This window comes from Rhinolophus sinicus, linkage group LG17, assembly GCF_036562045.2.
Source record: "Rhinolophus sinicus isolate RSC01 linkage group LG17, ASM3656204v1, whole genome shotgun sequence".
Lineage (NCBI taxonomy): Eukaryota > Metazoa > Chordata > Mammalia > Chiroptera > Rhinolophidae > Rhinolophus > Rhinolophus sinicus.
In genome coordinates this window covers 1,093,405-1,106,756 of record NC_133766.1, presented here as the reverse complement: position 1 = coordinate 1,106,756, position 13,352 = coordinate 1,093,405, and the positions used below count along the sequence as shown (strand labels likewise).

The 13,352-nt window shown below is 46.4% G+C and overlaps 1 long non-coding RNA gene across 2 annotated transcripts in view; it reads left to right on the top strand.

Annotated features, from left to right (window-relative positions):
* LOC141569347 (uncharacterized) overlaps positions 1-13,352 on the top strand; it is a 447,021-nt gene that overhangs the window by 314,198 nt on the left and 119,471 nt on the right. For both annotated transcript variants that reach the window (XR_012492885.1, XR_012492884.1), the window contains exon 6: positions 11,165-11,286. This is a non-coding gene — a long non-coding RNA (uncharacterized LOC141569347). The remainder of the gene's footprint in view (positions 1-11,164; positions 11,287-13,352) is intronic.

Here is a 13,352-nt window from a genome sequence, read left to right as displayed (position 1 = left end):
TGCCTTCCCAGGTGGACAGGCTGCCCGCGCTCCCTGGCTTACGGCCCCTTCCTCCTTCAAAGCCAGCAATGGCACGTCGAGTTTTTCTCAAATCCCAGCACAGTGACTCTGCCTCTGTTTCTTTTCTTAAGGGCACTTGTCATGACACTGGGCCCACCCAGGCAAGGCAGGACACCCTCTCTGTCATAAAGTGAGCAGGCTGACAGCACTCATTGCATCTCTTCGTGTCCCTATGGAACAGGACATAGTCACAGCTCTGGGCCTTAGGACACGGCCATCTTTGCGAGGCCATCGTCCTGCCTGCCACAGAGAGATTAAAGATTCGAATGCTGTCCCCTGGATAATGGGGAAATTGTGAGCATTTTTAATAGGTGGTGATGTAAAAGGAGGGTTAAGACGCCTAAGACGCAGTCGGGCGCGTTTATCACCCGAAAATCAAGTATTTTCCCCTTAAATGATTAAATACTAGATCATATCTTCAGTAGATCCATGTCTACTTTTTGCAAAACTCCTCTAACAAAGGGAAATGGGGTCACACAGATGCCAATGGGGCAAAATGCACACTCGGTTGATCAAAAATTAAGGCAACAGGATGGCGTCATAAGTCCCACATTGTTCTTACGTCCCAGGCTCCAGTCACGTGCGTCTGTGCAGAATAGGGCGTTTATTGCAGCAGGTGGGAGTAGATTTCACTCAACCAGTCTCAATTCTCCACCATACTATTTCTCTTTATCTTCCTGTGACTTTTTGCCACCCCCCAAAATTAATTTCAGACAGGCCTTTGTGCTTTGGCTGACATTCAAAACTGTCACCTCCATGCACACATTAACTGCAAGGCCTCTGCCATCCCTCACATTAAAATCCTGTCACCAGGAACCAGCACGGCTTGACTCGGCCAGCTAAGGGGCTGCTTCTGAGCAAGATGCAGTGACAGCAGGCTTCACGTGTGACAACTCGGGTCAATTTGACAGCTCTAAGACACCTCCTTAGAACCAGCTGCAGCTCTCGTTGACCCAAGTGGGAAGGTCACTCTCCCGAACGATTCTGTCCCCGTCCCATGAGAAAGGCAGGCCAGGGGTTATGAGCCTTATGTGGTGAGTATTTGGTGGTGAAAACGGCCACATTAGTGAAGATCACTTAGTGACTTCCGGAATCCAGCTTTACATTTTAGTGGTGAAGGCCAAGCTTTGTTGGCTTAAGAATGACTCTAAAATGAGAGCCCAAGAAAACGTACCCGCAGTGCAGACACAGGCTGCCGGCCGTCTGTGTAGAAGCCTCGCATGGAGGGTGATTGTGAGGGCACCCAGGACGCCTTCAGGTCTCAGTGAGGAAACCGCCAGTGGCCACATTCCGAGCCCCCCAAAGCCACTCCCCTCCCATCTGCCCGCCTTCCCCACGTCTGCCCTTTCTCATGCCGTCCCCCGTTGGGGTGGGTGTACAGATAGCAGCACTGTGGGGTCGGGGACAGAACTTCACGCTGCTCAGAGACGAACTGTTCATTCACTCGCTCGCCTTTTTAGACTGAGCTAAATTGCACACAAACCAATAAGGAGAAGCGTTCCCTGCCAAGACCACGTCCTCCAGGAAGCCTTTCAGGACCTCTTCCCAACTCCCAGGAGAAACGAGACCTGCTGCTGCCCCGACTGTTGTCTTCTTTCTTAATCCAATTTAATTCTGTAATATGTCAAACATGTACTTTGTTGAAAAGTCAAAGCCACATAAGCAGGCTGAGACGGCTCTCGCATTTCCCCTTGTCCCCTCAACCCGCTGGGAAATCGTCCCCACCCACCCCCGTGTCCCCGACCCCTGCCATCTTTGCTCACCTCTGTCATAAAAGCCACGTGACCTTAGGACAGACATGTTTGTCTCCTGTGGGACTGAAACTTTCGTCATTAGAGTGACAGTGCCAACCACATGGTTAGTAGATAGTAGACCTCACAGAACGTTTGTAATGTGTTGGATGAAAACACCCAAGGACCCCTGACGCCACAGACACAGACACATGCCGTCCAGCTGGCCGGCTTTTATTCCTAAGTGACTGTCACAGCCCTAACATCACGTGTCTGTCACTTGGGAGGGAAGGAGCAGAGCAGGACTCCAGCGTGGGGCTCAGAGTGAGCAGCAGCGGGTGGCGTTTTGCCTCTGTCAGGAATGAGCCCGAGCATGGGGGCTGTTGCTTAGAATCCCTAAGTCTGTTTTTTGTCACGAAAATCGGGTTGGTCAGAGAGCACAGGGCACCAGCGATTTGTGGCGATTCGGTGAGGGGATCTATGAAGGAGAAGAAGCTGTGCAACTTCATTCCCCCCGATGGTGGGTGCTCACGCACAGGTCCCCGCAGAGCGACGCGCTGCGGCCTGAGACCGCGAGGGCCCCTGCAATGCTTACACCTGATGCCGCGTTCCTCCATCACCAGAGACGGGGCCTGTGAGAGCCGTCTCCAGGGCTTCTGCCAGCTGCCTTTTAACTCACTTCTCTCTATAATAGAGATTGGGAGCAGAAGATGACACAGAATCATGACTGGAGGGTGGATTGGGGTCGAGCATAGGGTGTCGTGGAAACGGAACTGGGAAGTGAGCAGGAGAAAATCATCAGGTCCAAAGACTGTCATCCCGACCTGATCTCCTCCAGACACTGTTCACAGCCGTCCCCGATTTCCCAGACTTAATACACTGAAGCTGCTCTCAGCATATGTGACATCATCCTGAACTTGGCGTGTCAGCAGGAGACAGGCCAGGAACACAGAGGGCAGTCAAGACCGCACTCAGGAGAAACGTCAGTGTCAGGCAGATGACGCACACGTGTGTAGACTGAGGCAGCTGCATCCCTGCGAGACAGAGCGACTGTGTCACATGGCGGCTGGTGGCCAAGACGCTCCCCAGTCACTCAGTGAAAGCAGTGGGAAGGTTTCTCTTGTGATGATAGCAACTAATGTGTCTGGAGCACTTCAGAATCCACCGAGAAAGTTCATGAACATTATCTCGTTGGAGCCTTTGCAGCTGAGGAGACAGAAGTTCAGCAAGTTTAAGGGACTTGATGGAGCGTGCAGCAGCCATAAGCCACAGACCTGGCTTCCAACATGGCTCTTTTGATGCTAAATTTGAGGCTTCAGACTCAGCTTCCGGGACGAGAACCAGCACACGGTCTGGTGACACGTGTCACTCTCTGACCCACGTGCACACGTCCCTTCCCTTTAGGTGTGTGCCCTGTTCGTCCACTGCCTGAGCCTCCCTGCCCAGCCCCGCAGGCCTCCATGAGCCCTAACTAGAATGAAGCCACATTATAGAAAAATGTATGATTTTTAAAAAATTAATAGACTTTACTTTTTTAGAGTACTTCAGCATTTCAGAACAATTGCTGGGAAAGTACAGAGAGCTCCCACACACCCCTTCTCCCATCCTCCCTGAACACACCTCCCCGGTTATTTACTATTTGTGGTGCATTTTTAGAGTTGATGGACCAATATTGACACAATGTCACTAACTGAAGTGCATAGGTTACAATAGGGCTCACTCTGTGCAGTGCCTTCTGCACAGCTTGACAAACGTATCCTGACATGTGTCCATCACTGCTGGATCACAGAGAACAGCTGTCCTGCTTAAAAGTCCCCTGTGCCCCCCCACCCCTCCCTCCCTCCGCCTGACCCCTGGCAGCCGCTGACCTGTCACTGTCTCCAGTCTCGCCTTTCCCAGAATGCCGTATACTTGGAACCGTGCAGTGTGTAGACTTTTCAGTTGGCTTCTTTCACTTAGAAATATATGTTAGAGTTTCCTTCATGTCTTTTCATGACTCAATAGCCCACTTCTTCTTAGCACTGAATAATGTTTCATTGTATCACAGTTTGCTTATCCATCACCTAGTCAGAGGCAGTTATGAGTGAAGTTTCTATGACCATGTGTGTGGACAGACGATTTCAGCTCCTTTGGGAGAAAACCAAGGAGTATGCGTGCTGGTTCGTACAGTAAGAGTGTGTTAGTTCTGGAAGAAACAGCCGAACTGTCTCCAAAGTGGCCGCACCATTTGCGTCCCCACCAGCAGTGACGGAGGGTTCCCGTGGCTCCGAGTCCTTGCCAGCATTTGGTGGTGGTGTCGGTGTTCTGGGTTCTGGCCTTTCTAATAGGCATGTGATGGTGTCTCATTGTTTTAATTCCCATTTCCCTGATGACATATGACGTGGAGCATCTTTTCATGTGCTTATTTGCCATCTGTATATTTTTGGTGAGGTGGCTATTCAGATCTTTTGCCCATTTTTAAAATCTGGTCGTTGGTTGTCTTTAGGGCCAAGGCACTTTTTCTCTGAAACGTACTATCTCCACCCAGCACTATGAGTCTTGCCCCTCTGAACACGCGTGGCTCGCGCTGTCTGTATACTAATAATAGCTCCCATGTATTCCGACTTCCGCCACGGCAGTGCCACAGTGGTGCGGCCTTCCTAACTTGCGGGAAGCCCCTCCAAGGAAGGAATCTATCTGTGTTGTGCAGCCTTGAACCATCCAAAGGCCTCCAAACATGTTTTGTGCATAGTAGGCACTCAGATTTTTTTAAACTAAGCAAAAGTTAATAGCCTGGAAAGTAATTCAATTAGAAGCAAGACTATTTTTTTACATCGGAACATGATAAAGCTGAGTAGAGAAGGTATTAGAACACGTGTGTTCTAGTTGTTACTCTGAGAAAAACTTATTTCCTGGGCTTCAGTCTCTTTCTGTCAATTATCTGGTATAAAGGGAAAACATTCTACGGGTACGAAATCGCTTGGGATGTTTGTGAAGGGAGAACTCACCACTACCTTCTAGCCTTTTTCTGTCCTTGTCATCTTAGCCCCAACTCGGAAGGAAGGAAAACCTGACTTAAAGCGTGTGCCTAACGACAGTCAAGGAGCGTTAGTTTGCAGGGGTACATGCTACACCATCCACCCGCCACCGAATTAATGAAATACCTCAACTGGACAGAACGGCTTGTGTTTGGTAGAGGCTAGTAGAGAATTGGAAGGTCGGACACGTGGTAAACGTAACACTGAAGAGTCAAATGTAGTCAGTTCTGGGGTTCCACCAGGCCGGAGAAGCCAGGAACTGCTTACTCATTCATTCCTTCTGATCAACGTCATTCATTCCTTCACTGATTCGGCCTTCTCTCACTGGAAAGAGTAACCCTCAGGGCCCTTTGTGTGTAAGCAGGGTGTGTGCGTGTGCAAAACAAGAAGCGCCCGCGTCTGGACGAGGCTCTGTAGGGTCATGAGCTGAGCCCCCTCGATGGACCCCAGATGTCTACGTATGGCTTGGCAATTCCCTTGGGTGAGGAAGGATTTGGGCAGTCGAGACAGAACCTGCGAGAGCAGTGCAGCCGAGGCAGGGCTGTGTCAAGGACTTTTCCTGTTCCTGGTTAATTGAATTGTCCAGTGTGCTCATTTGTGAAGAACGCTTAGTATATCCTTTAGGGAGCTGTGACTTAGCAACTCCAGGGGTAGGGAGAGAGGGAAGAAGTAGAGAAAACCCAAAACCAAATCAACAAATTCCAAGTGGTCCACAACGTTTTTTAGTCTTATTAGACTGTTTTGGTGAATCTCTTGCGAATGGAAAAGCTGCCGGAATGAACTGGTAAGTCATTCTTCTCCCCGAGCTTGTCCCTCACTTGCGTGGCTGTGGTTACACCACTGCACAGACCCCGCCTCTGACCCGCCTCCCCACAAGGAGGACCATAACTGGCCTCATATCCTGTGAAGGGCCACTGAGAGAAATCAGCTGTCCTGTGTGCATAACGGTGAATTCAGCTAAAGTACCCGAAGGCGTCCGCCGCGTCTCTGCCCGCGCTGGAACTGGTCTTGGAATGTGAAATCCCGTCAGCACGATTTGCTTCCAAGGTGAATATTAGAAAATCCAACCTAATATGAAGGCAGATGCTGCCAACTTAATTTTTATTAAAGGAACTACAAGTGATTTATTCAACTTCAAAATAAAATGTCCTTTTATGTTAATATTCTGATTATGCTCCTCTACCAAGTGAATGAAACATTTTAACCATTTTCAGAGTAATTTTGACATATTTAATTGAGAAGAAATGTGTCAAATGCAAAACCATAATGATTTGGGGGGCAAAAAAAGCACTGAAATGACTGATGTGTTGACTAGCCTGAAACATCAACGGTATTGCAGACACCTGAGGTGCATTCCTGGCATGCGGCTTCTGCCTTCTGAATGTTAAGTGCGTTCCCTGGACGTCCCGGCTTAGGCTGCGTTGGCCCTGCATTAGGTTCTGTGGGTTCTAGAGAGAAGGTCACTTGCACTTTTTCTCTTCATTTATCTATAGGATAGATGCTGGTAGTGCAAAGACTGGTTTTCAGTTACCATCATTTCTTCTGTTTAGTGGGGTCAGGATCAGCCTGGATGTTAGGAGACAGACCACCCCGAGCACCATTCAGCTTTCTCTAGATTAAACAGCCTTCTGTGTCAGTGGTTCCAGCAGTGAAGGCTCATTTCTCACCCACATTACACAGTGGGGGCAGTTTTGCTTCTCCGCCACATGTCTTCTTGTGGGGACAGAGTCCCAGAGAGCGGTTTCCAGGCTCTCGGCCTCACATGGAAAGGTGCTGGCTCAGGTAGTGGATGGCCATCAGCTGTGACTGATTGGCCATCAGCTGTTACCGGTTAGCCATTAGCCACTGACACAACTGCTGTGGCTAAGCTAGGGGATTAGTTGTTGGTTGGCAGAGAAGTGCAGATTGCAGTTAGGGGTGGGTGGGTTGGTTGGTTGGTTGGTTGGTTGGTTGGTTGGTTGGTTGGTTGGTTGGTTGGTTTGCAGAGTAGCAGACGGCAAGTTGCGGATTGTGTGGCTCCTGCTTCCTGTGTCTCCAACCCAGCCTCCAGCGAGACTATAGGGGTGTGACTCCCCCATCTATCGCTCCGTGTGTGTTCCTTTCTGGCCTCACCATATCCTGCGTTCTTGTGCGGGGAGCGGGACTAGAGACCCTGCACGACACTTCTCTATTCTAGAATGTGGACAGTGAAAACGGACCCCCTCCCTGCTCAAGCCAGCCTGGCTTGCTGTCTGGTTACTCCAATGAGTGTCCCACGCCCATGTGGTCAGACAAAGGGTTCAGACAAATCACACAGATATCGGGTGGTTACATGTCTCTTCAATTGCTTCTTAATGGAAGGGGTAGAGGTTTTTGTCCATCTTTGAATCCTTCAGAATGAAGAACAGACATTCCACAGCAGCTGGAGAAGTGAATGCTAAGCGGAGATGGCGAGGAAGGAAGCACAGCAGGACGGGATGAAGAGGGTTTTGCAGACCCGTGTGAACAGCCTCCCGGAACACGGGTGTGTCCCCTGTACGGCCCGTGCCTGTGGGGCCGGTGTGGCTTCCTAAACCTTCGCTTAGACTCCCATACATCCAGGCCTCGGGGCTTCCACAATTAAGATTTAGCATCTCGGCCTCAGCAGCGGGCCTCATGTACGAGGGAGGCAAGGCCATTCCATTCCAAGGAGCTGCACAGTTCTTGTGTAAAAAGCAACCTTAAAACTTTTCAACTATTTAAAGAAAAGCAGTAGCCCCACCCTCACTTTTTCATAACACAGAATGGCCCTGACAGGGCTTTCCTGTTCGTTTGAGTCAATGAGGCTCCAAGAGTTTAAAAATAGATGATGGCTGTACATTTATCATGTGAACAAACATGGGAAATTCGGCAATGGTTGCCGTGGGATTCCGGGAGTGATTTTTCCGTCCCCACAGTTGGCAGAGTGGTTCTCAGGGAGCAGTAGACTGTGAACGCACACACTGGGGGCCGTGCTGGCATCCAGCCTCCTAAGATGCCCTGAGAGCCAGTCTCACTTGGATGGCACACGAGTGGTTTCAGACACGCGGCCCAGAAATCCGGGGCCTGAGGACCTGAGACTCCACCCGACTTTCATTCCACCTGCACGGTCTCCTCACAGGTCCCCCGGGCGTGTTGGCGAGAGCTAGGGCGCTGAGGGTTAGGGGAGAGACTAATAGAGAGAACGGAAAGGGACTGGAAAGGGGGAGATCCGGGTTGTAATTTCAGGTGTATCGGTGATTAGCTGTGTGACCTTGGGCAGTTTATACAATATGGCGGCCTCAGTCTCCTTTTCTGTACGACGTGAGGATTAGGTGGGATTTCTAAGGACCTTTCCCGTGTTTGCCTTGTACACACACACAGTGACATACATAATTTCATGGACGGCTTGTGGAAGGCTTTCATGCGTAAGTGTATGGAAGCACAGCGTGTGCAGAATGACCCATATAGACAGCATTTATGGCACATAGAGAAGAACCAAACAGAAAGAAGGAAAAACAGAAACCTTTCATAGACAGAGCCAGGAACTGGACGTCGGAAGGGTTGCCCCACTCACTTATTCATCAATCATTTGTGCGCCGTTCGTTTATTCAGGGAAACTCACCTCGAGCCCGTCACTGTCGCAGGGCCTGGACTGTAACACTGGAAAAAGGCAGACTTTCCTGCCCTTTTGAAATGTATATTCTCATGGGAGAGGCAGGTTACGTAAAAACAGAGAGAACAAGATAATGGAAGATTGTTATAAACGTCACACAGCAAATAAATGAGACACAGAATCCCCAGGTAACAAAGACTTGATGTGTGGAGGAAGGGAATGGAGTGTGGTGAGAGCACAGTGAGACAGAGAGAGAGAGAGAGAGAGAGACAGAGACAGAGAGAGAGAGACAGAGAGAGAGAGAGAGAGAGAGAGAGAGCCGGAGGGGAGAGGGATGGAGGGGGGGAGAGAATATGAGATAAAGCTGCAGGCAAACGAGACCCAGGCCATAGGAGCTTAGAGACCATCATAAGCGTTTTCCATGTTAAGAACAAATGGAAATAAATTGCTGAGTTTTCGGGGGAAAAGTGACATGTACATTGTAAATCAATCTTTCTGACTTTTGAGTGGAGGGGAGGGATGTTGGACAGAGCGGGGTCGGGGGGGGGGGCGGTCACAGTGGACTCCCAGGTTTTTCTTATTTTTCAGTTATTTATGGCCGATTAGACTTGTAATTCTTTTTATGTTTAGATTTCCCCAGTTTGGCCTGGGTGGAGAGCAGGTGGGGAGGTTTGGGGGTGACTTCTGTGATTTTGGACTTGGCCCCTTTTGAGTGCCTCTTTGTTTTTGTTTTTCTTTTTTTCTCCAAAAAATAAAATGTCCCCTTCGTACTTTCCCTGATCTGGTCCTGGAATCTTCTGTTTCCCCGGGAGCCTGGGTTCCTGAGTGGGAACATGTCCCGACACGAACATTTGGGCCCCGCGTGTGTCCACTGCTGCAGAGGGTCACTGCCTCTCGGTCCTTTCCTGAACTTCCATCACATTCAGAAAGGCTTCCTCTATTCTGGGTTTATAGAAGCGTTTACCCACATTTCCTAATACTTAGGATTTTGGTCAATTTAGCTCTCTGCTTCACTTTTATCTTTTTATCTTTTATCTTTTATTAAATGATAAGTTACCTTCATTGTCTCGTTCCAGGATCTGGTTCTGCACTTTCCCTGTTGTTTCATCGTCCATCTATCCATTCACGTGCCATGCGGTCTTTATTTTCATCTGTTTAGCACATTTTTTATCAGCTGGGGTTGGCCCTCGGTCATCGGTCATCCTGTGCATGATATTCTTGGCGATCATTGCTTATTTATTTTTCCATATTAAATGTAAAGTCAGCTTGTCTTGTTTTGGTTAGAATTAGTTTCATCTATAACTAGGGAGAAGCGTCATTTCTGTGAAGTTCACGTGCCCTGGGAGAGAGCATGGTTCATTCGTCATTTGTTCAGTCGTGCTTCTGTGTCCTGCATAAACGTTTTAATGTCCTCCTCAAAACAGTTTTGGACTATTTTTATTAAGTTTACTCTTGGTATTTTATCTTTTTTTCCTTGTCCTTCTGCTATATCTTCTAATAATGTTATTATGTTTATATGAAGACTATTGATATTTTTATTATGGTTAAAAATACGTATAAAATATGCCATCTTAGGCCTTTATAAGTGTGTACTCTAGCGGTGTTCAGTATATTTACACTGTTGTGAAACTGATCTTTGAACCCTTGCCATCTTGCAGAATTGAAACTCGGTGCCCAGTCAACAATTCCCCTTTGCCCCTCCCCCAACCCCTGCCAATCACCAGTCTCCCTCTGTCTCCATGAAGCTGACTCCTGCCTCATCTAAGTGCAATCCTACGGTACTTGGTACTTGTCCTTTTGTCACTGGCTCATTTCACTTACAATGTCCTCAGAGTTCCTCCATGTTGTAGTATGTGATAGAATTTCCTTCCTTTTTAAGACTGCATAGTATTCCATGGGATGTATGGATCACATTTTGTTTATTCATTCCTCTCTCAGTAGACGTTTGTGTTATTTCCACCTCTTGAACACTGAATAGTTCTGCTACGAACATGTGTGTGCAGATGTCTCTTCAAGACACTGCTTTCTTTTTTTGTTCAGATAGTTACTCAGAAGTGGGATTGTTAGATGATGTGTAAGTCCACTTTTAATTGTTCAAGGAAGCACCATCCTGTTTGCCATAGCAGTTTAGCAGTTGCACCATTTCACAATTCCACCAGCGGCAGCCAAGGCTTCCAAGTTCTCATCCCTGTCAACACTTGTTATCTTCTGCTTTTATTTGTGTTCTGGGCTTGTTTTGTTCTGTTTAGAATCACCATCCTCATGGGGGAAAGTGGTATTTCATTGTGGTTTTAATTTGCATTTTTCTGGTGATTAGTGATGGTGAGCACCTTTTCCTATGTCTGCGTTTCACCTTTGGAGACATATCTATTCAAGACCTTTGCCCATTTTTTTAATACTTGATTTTTTCTCGTTGAGTTATAACTTCTCTGTATAATCTGGGTGTGAACTCCTTGTGAGGAGCTGATGGCTTTTATCACGAAAGCGTGTAGCATCTTGTTAAGTGCTTTTTCTGCATCAGTTACGATGATTGTGTGGTTTCTGTGCTTCATTCTGTTAATGTGGGGTATGAAGACGATTGATATTTTTAAATATTACATTAATTTAGTATTCTGCAATTTTACTAGTTTTTAAATTATTTGTATTGTATTTCTCTGAATTCTTGAGAGTTTTCAAGATGTACAGTCATATCGTATCGTCTGAAAATAGAGGTGTTTTTAACTTATCCTCTTTAATTCCTGCCTCTAATTTTGTACTTTCATCAGAATGTGTGACCTGAAAGCTCCAGTTCTGCAGTGAATGATAATGAACGGACCGTCGTCGCCCGGTGCCAAACTTCAGAGAGGGGAGTTCGGTGTTTTTCCACTGAATGGAGGCCAGCTTTTGGGTGAGTTATAAATATTTTACTATTTTAAGGACATATCCATTGATTACTTTCATTATGTGCTTTTATTGGGAATACGACTTAAATGTTGCAAATGCTTTTCAGCGTGTCTGAAAATGAACACGGGGTTCTTTCATAGACCTAATAATATGGCGAATATATTAATGGGCTCCCTAATATTAATCTGTCTTGCGTTTCTGGCATAAACTTTACTTTGTTTTGATATATTATCTTGATGTGCTGTGGGGCACTGTGGAAATATTTCTTTTGAACGATTGTATTGATATTTGTAAGTGAGCCCTGCCTGTAGATTTGAGGAAAGAAATTTTTAAATCAAGTTTTGTTATTAATGTCACATTCTTTTTGCTGGAGGGGTTTGAAAGGTTTCCTTCTTTTTTTATGCTTTTGTACAAATAGGATGACCTGGGTTTTGGAATTTCCGTAGAATTCCCCTCTGAAATACTTTTAACTTGCTGGGGTTTTTTTTGAGACGAAGGAGTGGGAAGTAACTCTTTGGTAACTTTCCTCATTTCTTCTATAAAAATTGGTGTGTATTACTGGAATTCGTTTTGGCATAGCATGTTTTCCTAGATAACTGTCCACTTTTGCATTAGTGAAATCTGCTTGGTTTCAGTGCTTATTTTCCTTGGTCATTTTTAATCTTGTGTTTGTGCTTTCTCTTCTCACGCACTTCTCACAACAGTTTTACCTTTTTTACTTAATTTGGTTTAGTTAGTGATTTTTTTTTTTTAATTTTGTAACCCAATATTTACTTATTGGGATGGCTATTTTTTTCTCTTTTCTACTTCATTAATTTCTGCTTTTATTCTTACTATTTCCTCTCTTTTGTTCTCTTTATTAACTGAATTATTCTGTTTTCCAAATTAGGGGGTTAAGTATTTAATTCATGTGCTTTCACTGTTCATTTTTATTGATATATATATGATCATAAAATTTTATCTGATCATTGCTTTAATTGTATAAAAATACAGATTCTGATACATAATAATTTTAATCATTATTTTTCCAATGTCTTTGATATGGGTTTGCGTTTCCTCATTTAAATCCATTTTCGCATAATAACCAGAGACTCTTTGTATTATTGCCACTTTGTGTAATTTCTTGAATTTTTATTGAGACCCAAATGTGGTGAATTGATGGATTTTCATAAATATCCTGTGTGCATAGGAAGTAAGATTTATTCCCTATCATCGGGGTGCAAATGGACCCGCACGTGTTATGTTGCTTGCGTCCTCTTTCTCCTCATTTATTTCGTTTGCACTTGTCCTTTCTCAGGCTGGGCATTGTGCGCTAGGGCCCCTGGTGCTTGTAGCTCTGTCTCCTCGTGTTTCCTGTGGTTCCGGGTTAGGGAGGCGTCTGATGCATGGAAGGGCTCCACCCCTCTTCGCTGGGACGTGGCCTTTGCCTGCAGAAAGTGTTCTGTTTATCTCTCTTTCCCCTGAACCCCACCTTGTCCGATAGCAGGACCACGGCCCGCTCTCCCTCCGTTTCCCTTGGCCTGGTCCAGGCCCTCCATTTTCGGGCTCTCTCGGCCACCTTGTTGGAGGTGTGTCTGCATCCTGACGAGTCGGCTTCACTGTGTGCGCCCATTCGAAACATGTTCCCTCTCAGTGTCTGAGTTAAGCTGATTTATTAGCATGACTGGTATGTTTCATTTCAGCTCTATCGATTCTTTCACCGTGTTCATTGAATAGTTTCACGATAAAGTGACTTGCACGATATGACCTCTTTTTCTGGGGGGGGGGACTGGAGAGAGGGACGTGTTGTTTTGTATTTCTTTCCTTCTTTAGGAAGGCTTGTATTTATGGCCAAGTTGTTTCCTCACACTAACGCCATTCCATAATGGCCCGTCTCTTTGTCCCTTACTTCGTTTTGCCTGCTCCGCTGTCAGCTTTAAATTGTATTCTCGGGTTGCATTCTGCCTCATCGTCCACTCTGCACTCCCCACTTGTTTTTCCAATTCGTTGTCAATTAAAGTTTGTGAAGTTCTTTATGTTTATGTGACGTTGCAAAGCAAGATGTGGGTGATTTCATTTGCTCTCCTTGCC